At 42.3% G+C, this 10,414-nt stretch overlaps 1 long non-coding RNA gene across 2 annotated transcripts; it reads left to right on the forward strand.

Moving 5' to 3' along the window:
* The first annotated feature begins 2,113 nt into the window (after positions 1 to 2,113).
* LOC310676411 lies at positions 2,114 to 8,595 on the forward strand. Of its 2 annotated transcripts, none has more exons than XR_014510547.1 (3): positions 2,114 to 2,283; positions 5,211 to 5,423; positions 8,219 to 8,595. It is a non-coding gene; the product is annotated as an uncharacterized lncRNA (long non-coding RNA). The 2 variants fall into 2 exon arrangements; XR_014510548.1 differs by having other exon boundaries at positions 5,228 to 5,423.
* Positions 8,596 to 10,414: the final 1,819 nt, after the last annotated feature.

The raw sequence follows: 10,414 nt of genomic DNA on the forward strand, positions 1-10,414 counted from the left end.
TAATAACTTCCCAAGTAACAAAACCAATATGGTTCGGTGCACGGTTTCCAGAAGGCATAAGATCCAGTTTACCGGTAATTTAAGGATTATAACAATGAGGCTACACAAGAGAAGATGGCATGGTATGGCTGGCTGGACTAGTCTCTCTCTCTTTCATAGGACTGATATTTGCATACAGTGGTGCAAGGTACCACTTGCCTTGCGGCAATTTCCGCAAATCTGTGGGATCCGATTTTAAACTGGAATGGAAGCAAAAACAGATAACAGAGTTCCTAGGCATTAAAAAAAAAAGCTGGAAAGTCAAAAAGACCCTTCTAATGTTGCATACTATTAAATTATAAAACAACCTCTAATCCATATATGCTATGCCAGAAGTATTACTAATCAGATTACGCTTGGTTTCTAATACATGATAGTTTAAGCAAATAAACAACATGAAAGAAATAGGATTTTGATTTCCAAGCTCTGTGGCATGAAAGATTGTGGTATGTGCTCACTTTTTCAAGATTTCCTTTTGTTGTTCAAGGGAAGGGAGCTCAACACAGAAGGAATTGTTCCTGCCTCCTGCATATAAAGTTGCATTTGAGACCGCTTCAGTCACTGCTCATATGAAGAGGGCAAGTGAGTACAGATGGAGTCAGTATGAGTCAGTATTCAGCTGTAACTTCTGTAGTAGCCGTTTTCTGCTCATTGAGGAGCCTTGTGTGATACTGAATCCTCCAATCAGGGACCTCAATAGGGTGGGAAGTCTACAGCAGTGTCCCTGGCTGCAGAAGTTCAACTTCAACATGAGGAGGGTTGCAAGAACAGGTTATTGGGAGCACGACAGAGTGTTAGGGTTCATGAGCACACCCCAATTTGCAACTGGAATTGTGTGAAGGGCTAAGTTAGTGGTGGTCAAACTTGGCCCTCCAGCTGTTTTTGGACTACAATTCCCATCATCCCTGGCCACTGGTCCTGTTAGCTAGGAATGATGGGAGTTGTAGTCCAAAAACAGCTGGAGGGCCAAGTTTGACCACCACTGGGCTGAGTGTATCTTCCAGGTCCTAGTGTATCTTCAAGCTTAGTTTGGACCCTAAGTCAGCCCAGCCAGGGATGTTGAGTATGAATTCTCTTGGGACTCCTTCAAGATAAAGTGCAGATGATTGTCTACTGAGAAAAAGTAGTGGGGGGGGGGAGTGAATCATACTTTCCCATCTGATCAGAAATCCAGCGAAGCAGGAGAGCCACAAGATTCTCCTCTCAGCCTGAAGGCAAGGCAAGAGAGCCTATAGCAGCCAACCAAGCAATTCAATGAACACTGCAATAAGTTAGCGATTAGCAAACCATCATTATCTCTATCGACTCATTCTGATAAATGAGGGAGAGAAATCAATACCCTCCACCTGACAAAAATGGCACAGGAATACGAAAACGGCACCTCTTGCTCGTTAGTTACAGCATACTCCTAACATATAAAAGCACACAAGCACAGAGAGTATTTTTTAAAAAACTGCCAGGACGGAAGCAGAAGTCAAGGAACAAGGAAAGGAGCAAGCGGATCCAACCAAAGATTCCAGTCTCCGGATTAAGCGCTCGCGTTTTGGAGTCGCACTGTGTGTATGTAACTTGCACTTTCTAGTGCATTTTTAGTTATGGCTATGCATCAACACTTGGACACCACAATAGAAATTTTGGAATAATTCCCTACCCCAACCCCTGGTCATGGTATTTGTTTAGGTCCCCATCCACCCCAGCCAGGTTCAAAGGATTGCTTATCCTCTTATTTTGCTAGTACCTTCCTTTTAAAACTCGCAGTTGTCATTGCACATACAGCTACACAGATCTAAAGTGATAATTTGCTTTTGTCTATAGGCAGCCCCAGTCCCTTTGATAACAGCTGCTGGTGTGGCTCCATCTCCCTGGATGCACTTTCTTCCCTTATCAACCACTACATGAGTCTGCGCTTGAGGAGTTAATCAATAACTAAGGGCTCACTAAACAAATATCCCCTTGTCTTGAGCTATGACTGGCCAAGAATGATTACTCATTTACAAGTATCATAACTTGGTTGCTAAGCAGAATGAACAATGGGAATTCCGGTACAGGGTTTCAAATCAGCATGCCTTGCTGCAAGCTCAGGTTGTGGCCGTCACTATTTATGTTTGCTGAACGTTTTATATTTTTCACATTTCAGACCCTCTACATTTCCATAAGCAGTGCACAAGGAAGGTAGAAGACTTTGACAAATAGAATGTTGTCCCCAGCGAGGTCTGCCTGGCGAAACGTTAATTTCAGAGCCAGGTAAATATGTATCTCTTCTCCCAGGCATTTGACAGATTGTCATGATTTCGCTGCTTACTGATTATATGTTTGTGCGGCTGTTGTGTTGGGTCTGTTTTTATTGCGGCTGGCAGAGCAGGATTGGGGAGCATTGCTCATCTGGCTTCCCAACGGGGAGGTTGCTGCCAGCAACTGAGAGGGAGAAGGGAGAGGCAGGGGGCAGGGGGAGGTCAGTGCAATGTGGGCACAGCAGCATGAGAGTTGGCTTGGCTCTGCTGTTGCATCTGCACCACACCTGCAGCAACCTCCATGTTAGGAAGCCAAGTATTCCTGCTGCTGGTCAGTTTGATGGGATATTCTGGGTTTCTTTTAGGGTAATGTATTATTCTTTTTTATTTAAACATAGAATTGTTGAGTTGGAAGGGACCCTGAGGATCATCTAGTCCACCCCCCCTGCAAAGCAGGAACACGCAGTTGTCCCAAACAGGGATCGAACCTGCAACCATGGCATTATCAGCATCACACTCTAACCAACAGAGCTTTCCAGGCTGAAGGTTAAAAAATAAAAATAACTTAGCAGAGGATGGTTAATGCTTTAAAATTTTTGTAGGTCGCTGGGAGATTCCTTACGTGCCAAGCGATTAGCAATTATAATGATCATCAAAAAGGGAGTAGCGGTAAGACTTAACACATTTGTACATTTTAGAAACTGCGGCACAGCATTCCTGCAGGTGTTTAATGCTTTCCCACAACAGAGCTGATGAACTGCACAGATACAGGGAACAAGTATGTTGGACTGGATTTCAGTAGATGGGGTGGGATTCAGTTTCACCCTCTTCCAGTTGTTCCATCTGTGCTAGCATTCCAGCTCGCCAGAAATAACAATACACCACGTCCTTCCTCATGTGCTGTTCTGGGAGGAATTATCCCAACCCCCTGACTCAACTGCAGGGGGAGGAGCCAAAAAGCCCTGCCGTAGAAGTGGAAGTCCTTCCACAGAGCTTTCACTGATGGGGTTTGTTGGGTGAGACCTACACATGGGATGGTATTCAACTAAGTTTGACTTAGAGTAGACCCATGGGAATTACTGGGCCTTAGCTATGCTCCTGGAAGACTCCCTGGAAAAGACCCTGATGTTGGGAAAGATGGAGGGCACAAGGAAAAGGGGACAACAGAGGACGAGATGGTTGGATAGTGTTCTCGAAGCTACCAGCATGAATTTGACCAAACTGCGGGAGGCAGTGGAAGACAGGAGTGCCTGGCGTGCTCTGGTCCATGGGGTCATGAAGAGTCGGACACGACTAAATGACTAAACAACAACAACAACAACAAGTTATGCTCCTTCATTTCAATGTGTCTATTCTGCGGGTGGCACTGTGGTGTAAACCAAAGAGCCTAGGGTTTGCCAATCAGAAGGTTGGTGGTTCAAATCTACACGATGGGGTGAGCTCCCGTTGCTCAGTCCCAGCTCCTGCTAACCTAGCAGTTCGAAAGCACATCAAAGTGCAAGTAGATAAATAGGTACTGCTCCGGCGGGAAGGTAAATGTCGTTTCCGTGCACTGCTCAGGTTCACCAGAAGCAGCTTAGTCATGCTGGCCACATGACCCGGAAAAACTGTCTGCGGACAAACATCAGCTCCCTTGGCCAGTAAAGAGAGATGAGCGCTGCAACCCCAGAGTCGTTCACGACTGGACTTAACTGTCAGGGGTCCTTTACCTTTACCTTTATCTTTGCATAGAACTTAAGTATCACCTATGGGTTCTAAATTGGATAGCCAAGCACACTTTTTTCAAACATCACAGATTCATGTCCCATAGCACAGCCCACACAGCTGAGGGCAATGACTTTCAAACTTGCACCAAGTCACTTGGCAACCAGGACTTCACAGATGATTGGCCCAACCTGCCAATAGGTGCCAACTAGTTGAGATAAGACCAAACAGCAATGTATGGGCAAACAGTGGAAAAGGGTGGCTACAAGACTAAATTAATGTGTGCATTTTGACCCGAAGCTGGTCACAGCTGGGCAAGTCTACAGTATTTTTCTCCCAGGTACAGCTCAATCTATTTATGTTTATACAATGCCTTCTCTGTTCCATCTTAAAAGTTACAAAATGCACATTTGAGTTTTTCCATCAGGCCCAGTGCAACACCTTTTCCTTCTCTTCCCCTTCTCCCCTTCCAGCCTTCAGGTTTCTTTTAACTGATGCCAATAAAATAAGATACATTCATCAGGCAATGGCTTTTCTATCCTGCTTTGCCACCCCCTCCACCCCCAAAACCCTTTCCCAGACCACAACTTCAAGAACAGCAGAAGCAGCTAGGAAGAGAGAAGTTCAGGGATTATTTTTTTTAAAAAAATAATTTAATAAATTGTGTGCTCTTGTTTCTCAGTTTGATCATTTGACATGGTTTTGTACGTTTTGTGGTATTTTATGCATTGTGATTTGCTGTTATTTTTATTGATTATAGGTTAGTAATTCTTTATTGTAACTGATAAGTATAAACTGTTTAATTATTAATTGCTGATGTTTATTTTTACTGTTTACCATTTATGTCGATTCTAATGGATTATTGAATATTGCTTTATTTGATATAAGTTGTTTATTTTAAAGTTACTGTGACTTTGGTGCTTTTATGTTTGTTGGAGCCCACCCAGAGTGGCTGGGGCAACCCAGCCAGATGGGCGGAGTATAAATAAATTGTTGTCATTGTTTAGATCATTCAGTTTGTAATCACAGCAAGGTCCCTACCAGTGAAGAAGTGAGCAGTGTGCAAGTTTATCCCTGGGTGGAGCTATCGAATGACGCTGTTTCATTATAAGATGCCTCATTCCAAGGAGTTTGTGGGTTTATATACCTTATTAATTTTTAAAAACTGTATCCAAGGTAGGAAGATTCTCATCATCCATATAAATATTTCAGTTCATTCTTATTTGCATGTCACAGAGCTTATGGTTTCACAGATATTTGAGGGAAGGGTGACTGTAGAAGTGGAGGAAAGGCTGAGAAATGGGCTGGACCAATCGGTTGCTGCAAAGGGAAAGTAATTGCAACTTGGCTCTGCTGTTGAACCTGCACCACACCTGCACCTGTACTTACAAATTTCCTACTCCGCCACCCACTGGAGACATACAACTGTAAATTGTCAAACAATCTGAGGTAATAATAACCTAAACTTTTCTTTTTTTTGCCAGTGTTGATTTAATACTGAAACATAAGTGCAATTCTGGTATTCAAACAACATGTGAGAAGAAGAAGAAGAAGAAGAAGAAGAAGAAGAAGAGTTTGGATTTGATATCCCGCTTTATCACTACCCGAAGGAGTCTCAAAGCGGCTAACAATCTCTTTTCCCTTCCTCCCCCACAACAAACACTCTGTGAGGTGAGTGGGGCTGAGAGACTTCAGAGAAGTGTGAGTAGCCCAAGGTCACTCAGCAGCTGCATGTGGAGGAGCGGGACATGAACCCAGTTCACCAGATTACTAGTCTACTGCTCTTAACCACTACACCACACTGGTGAGGAGAGTGTGGGGTGGCAGAGATGGGCCACATCAACCCTATACCCAGTGTCTCCATCCATTGTGCACCACCCTCACCTTCCAGCATTAAGTGGGAAGTTCTGAGGGGGGCATCTATTGAACATTCAGGTGACCATATTTTAAAGCGCCCAGACAATCTGGAGCCCAGATAACTCAAGGTTCCTGATCATGTGGAGCATCCAGCTGGACATGGTTCAGAGGCCCCCTCTGATGTTCCCACTTGACATGAAAAGGTCTTGATGAGGTTGGGGTTGTACGCGCAACACCTGCCGTCCTGTATCCCACATTTACTTTGAAAACCTGAAGAGGGCTTTTGTTATAGACGTTTCTGCTTCTCAGCATGTTCTCACTGACATGAGCAGCAGCAAGCATGAAACAGGATAATATTGGGGTTGCCACTGTGGTGCCTGCAGGTGCCAGTGTGCCTCCAGAGGCATGCCATGGTACCAGACAGCTAATTTGCTCCGTTCCACATCAGATTACCCCCTTGCCCTAAGGTAAAGGGACCCCTGACCATTAGGTCCAGTCGTGACCGACTCTGGGGTTGCGCGCTCATCTCGCTCTATAGGCCGAGGGAGTCGGCGTTTGTCGGCAGACAGCTTCCGGGTCATGTGGCCAGCATGACTAAGCCGCTTCTGGCGAATCAGAGCAGCACATGGAAACGCTGTTTACCTTCCCACCGGAGTGGTACCTATTTATCTACTTGCACTTTGATGTGCTTTTGAACTGCTAGGTTGGCAAGAGCTGGGACCGAGCAACGGGAGCTCACCCCGTCGTGGGGATTCGAACCACCGACCTTCTGATTGGCAAGTCCTAGGCTCTGTGGTTTAACCCGCAGCGCCACCCGCATCCCTTTCCCTTTCCCTAAATCAGATCAAAATGGCTTCCTGGCTGCTCCTTGGGCTGCCTGGAGTTCCTTGCAAGGCCTTTGCTGCGCTCACCCCCTTCCATTCTTTCTGGACAGCAGCAGGCCTTTGGATTACATGGATGGAAGAGAGAAGGCCACTGGCACATAGGCCACCTCCTCTCAATCCTTCCATGTGTGTCCACCCCACCCAACAGCTGACTGATGCAGCTGAATGACAAAGCTACACCCATGCATTGCTGGATAAAGGTCTGTGCATTTAACATCTGCTGCAAATAATGATATTATTAAAAGTGTGTCAGAAAAGTAATGGTAAAAACAGAGTGGTAAGAATGAGATACTTGCTTCTGCCCTAAGGACTTGGTAGAATAAAAATCCTTTAACCATAACAGTCACTCTGAACCTGGTGGGCCTATCTTAGGACACAATTCCACACTTGTGAAAAAGCCCTGCTCCACTGTGGCTATCAGTCTAACATCTTCCAAAGGAGCACCAGGAAATGAAGAACCTATGGCTGCAGTGTAGTAGTGCCACATGAAGGCGAATGTTCGATTCAGTTGCTTGGTCAGATCTCCTGACAGGCAATTTGAGGGATCTGCCTTCTTCCAGATGCCAAGCTAAACACCAGAAATGGATCAGTCCTTGCACTTACCTGAAAGGTAAGAACAAGGACCAACTGTTCTGCATAAGGCCATAAACACTTCCCATTTGATGAAGATGCTAAGTCGAGAAGCTTATGCCAGGAAAGGCATGCTGTAAGATTATCATAAAACCCAGGCAATTAAATCTGTAAGACTGCTATCCTACATACACAGACTGGGGAGTATGTGTCCTTGAAGTAAGAGAGCCTTAGTTAAGTAAATATATCCATGTTTGAGCTGCACAGCTGTGATCCAACACACACTTACTTGAGGGTAGGCTCATTTGATTTATGGAACTTGCTGCTGAGTAACCAAGTTTAGGAATTGTCAGCACCAGCCACAACTGCCTAGAATCTAAGTGGTAAGTTTAAGCAGCATGATTGCAATATTTTCCCCTGTGGTTTACCCAGACACTTATAACTACATATCAGAGTATCGGTATTGGAAATAATACAAATATTTGTACTGGAAATTTTCTCAAAACTATCTACAGTCTGATCCAGGATCATAACATTTTCAATATTTTAAAAGCAATTGCATTTATATGCATTCAAAATGTTTGTTTTATTTTTGCAGAATGCAATAGTATTCTTTGATTGGGTAGTGCAAATGTAACTTTATCAGTCAATGCTGAAACTTTTGGCTTTAGTAGAAAGAGATTATATGTCTGTTCAAAGCTCGGTTTATAGGTATCTACCTAGTACTAGATTCCGATGGTTTGGGGGCAGAAAATAAGTTGTAATTACTTTCCCTTTGCAGAATATGCCAGCCCAAAATATCTATCCTTTGTAGAAATGAGGTTTTCATTATTCATGTCTCTTTCTGTATATAATGCATATCCTAGATTGCATACATGCATAATTCATTTTCCAATCCAGATAGTAATTGCTCTAAATTTTGTTTTATTTCAGTTTTGAAAACGAAGTAGCCAAATTTCCAACTTGGAAAGGGAAAAATCAAGAGTAATTGAAAAAGCTACTCAAATAAACAGGAAGTTCTAGGTATGACCCAGCCAAATCCCACTGATTTCAATGGGAGTAAAAAAAACAGACTTAAAGTTATCCCATGGAAATCACCAAGATTTAAAAATTGTTCACTTTGGCTAAATTAGGTTCTTTGATTGACAAAAACCACTTTTTCAAAATCAACTTATTTTACTTCTCTCGTGCTTAAGAAAAATCTTGTCACAAACGTAGCATTTGCTAATGATACAAAATGCAGTTTTCAAGTTTTAAAACACCCCAAAATCTTAAAATCCACAAGCCCAGAAGAACCACTATCTGCCCAGTATGGTCATAAAAAACACAGTATAAAGAGAATAAAAGGGCACCATCATGCCAGCACCCTACTTAAAATCACTCCTTAAAAGTGACTGAGCACAGGTGGAGAAAAGATGATTTGTTGACCAATATTGCCAACCCGGTTTCCCTCACTCCACATTTTCTTGGTATACACAGGGTTAAGCACTCAGTGTTTCCAGCACTGCAGCAATCACAGGGCATTTTTCCCCCCTTCCCGAAGTTAGTGGACATAACTTAGAGAAACTGTCCCACTAAGGTCAGTGCTGGTAGGGGCTTTCACAACCAGCACATTATCCAGTCAGATCTCTTTGAAATAGTTCTCTTCAGAGGAATAGGCTGGAAAGTCATTTTTAAAATATAGCACCATTGAGAATGCTTTATTATTCAAATACTTCTTGCCCAATGCTTTATTTTCTCTACCTTTGCCACATCATTTTTCAAAAAAAGACACCCAATCATTCACCCCTGTAGCACTTCTGTCAATTTTCACAGCTATTTTATGCAATGAGCTAACTTTTAATTGCATTAGATGCCTGCAATATCCAAAATATTTTAGAGCGCCCTTTGATGGCAAAATAAAAAAGAGTAATGCCCTTCAGAGGAAATGTTTTCAATTTTAGTGACATGTTTAGTGTTATCCTCTTAGTATCATTTCATACAATTAATTTTTAAAAATAAATCCCATTTTCAATACTTTCCCCCTCAGCAGAAAATAAATGTTTAATAAACCTGAATAAAGTTAAGTCTGACGAGGGCACCTGCAACCATAAATTCTCAGCAACCAGCCTATTGGAAAATGTAATGCTGCCGTGTCATTAAAGGGGAGAAAAACATTCAGAGTTCTCAATTTTTCATACTGTTTCACAATATTAGCGTGAACCGATAGCATCTAAAATATGTGTTTTGACAAAAGTAATTAAAGGGTGGACATTTTGAGTTATTCTCAGATTTGAAATGAAAGCTTGTCTCCGTTATTATATCTCATCCATCAATTGTTTCCCACTTGGCGTGACCTTAAAGCTACTCTAGCATAGCGGCGTCACCTTGAAGGCAAATTCTAAAACTCATTAGAAGTCACTTCTTTATTTCCTCAGCAACTCTGTTGGCTAGAACAGCAGCAGGTAAAGGGACTCAGCGGATTTTAAAGGGAAAGGGTGGAAGCTTCTGGCAGAGAGCAGGACCTCTAAGCAAAGTCAGTGCCCCTCAGGTGCATAATATAAGTAAACTAGGCAGCAGATTCATCTCTCTCTCTCTCTCTCTCTCTCTCTCTCTCTCTCTCTCTCTCGCTCTCTCATCTATCATCTATCTATATCTATCTATCATCTATCATCTATCTATCTATCTATCTATCATCTATCTATCATCTATCTATCTATCTATCTATCATCTATATCTATCTATCTATCTATCTATCTATCTATCATCTACATCTATCTATCATCTACATCTATCTATCTATCTATCTATCATCTATCTATCTATCATCTATCTATCATCTATCTATCTATCTATCATCTATCTATCTATCTATCTATCTATCTATCATTCATTCTATCTATCTATCATCTACATCTATCTATCTATCTATCTATCTATCTATCTATCTATCTATCATCTATCTATCATCTATCTATCTATCTATCTATCTATCTATCTATCTATCATCTATCTATCATCTATCTATCTATCTATCTATCTATCTATCTATCATCTATCTATCTATCTATCTATCTATCTATCTATCTATCTATCTATCTTTAACTACAAGGAATGTCTGGTGGGACTTAGAAGCAAAGCATTTGGGGA

The sequence above is a fragment of the Podarcis tiliguerta genome (genome assembly GCF_965153285.1).
Source record: "Podarcis tiliguerta genome assembly, chromosome: 4".
Taxonomy (NCBI): domain Eukaryota; kingdom Metazoa; phylum Chordata; class Lepidosauria; order Squamata; family Lacertidae; genus Podarcis; species Podarcis tiliguerta.